An 858-nucleotide genomic window follows, 5' to 3' on the forward strand; every position below is an offset into this window, starting at 1 on the left:
CTGCACTGAGAGGTTATTGCACAAAGTGGAGCAGTCCAAATGAGTGATTGTGTAACGTTTTCTTTCTTTGGGCTTCTGCATTGTGAAATAAACCTTATAATTACTATATCCAAGAAGGTTGGGAAATGTCCTCTCTTAAAGACCTACAGACTTGCAAACCTGATCGTGATAGTGGGTCACTATGGGTCTACTCAATGGCAGTTGTATTCAGGATTAGGTTCATTTCAATTGAATATTTTACAACCTATCACTTGGGTTGCCAAACCATATAGACATTTTTCAAAAGGGCTGTGCTATATTCTTATGATCTCTTTATTTGATGTTTCCTTTCTGTATCTTCTGTCAGTCATTGTGTGAAATAGTCACTTGTCTTTTTCAATTGCTTCTGTGCACCTGAAAGTTGGAAAATGATTAAGAATGACAGAATAATCAATCTATTCCTTTAAACTGTAGTGTTGTTAAAAAGTACTGAATAGCCTATGGACTAGCAAAAGAACAAAAATCCGTTTTAGAAGAAGCACAATCAGAGTTCTCCTCCAAAGTAGGACGCTAAAACTTCATCACACCAATTTGGACATGTTATCAGGAGAGACGAGTCCTGAAGGAAGATCTTATATAGGGAAAAGTTAGTGAATGAGGGTTGGAGAGAAAGGAAGACCCTCCATGACATGAATTGACACAGTGACTGTAACAATGGACTTGAGCGTGTTAGAGATCCTGAAGATCAGGCAGAATAGGGCGAGGTTTGGATCTGTTGTTCATAAGGTGGCTATGAGATGTAATCTACTCATTGCCTTTACTGAAAAGCCAAATAGACTCCATTTTATGTAGCTCTCACTCCTTTTGATGAACAAAATC

The sequence above is a fragment of the Elephantulus edwardii genome, unplaced genomic scaffold (assembly GCF_000299155.1).
Source record: "Elephantulus edwardii isolate Elephantulus edwardi_28Jun2011 unplaced genomic scaffold, EleEdw1.0 scaffold00003, whole genome shotgun sequence".
NCBI classification, from domain to species: Eukaryota; Metazoa; Chordata; class Mammalia; order Macroscelidea; family Macroscelididae; genus Elephantulus; species Elephantulus edwardii.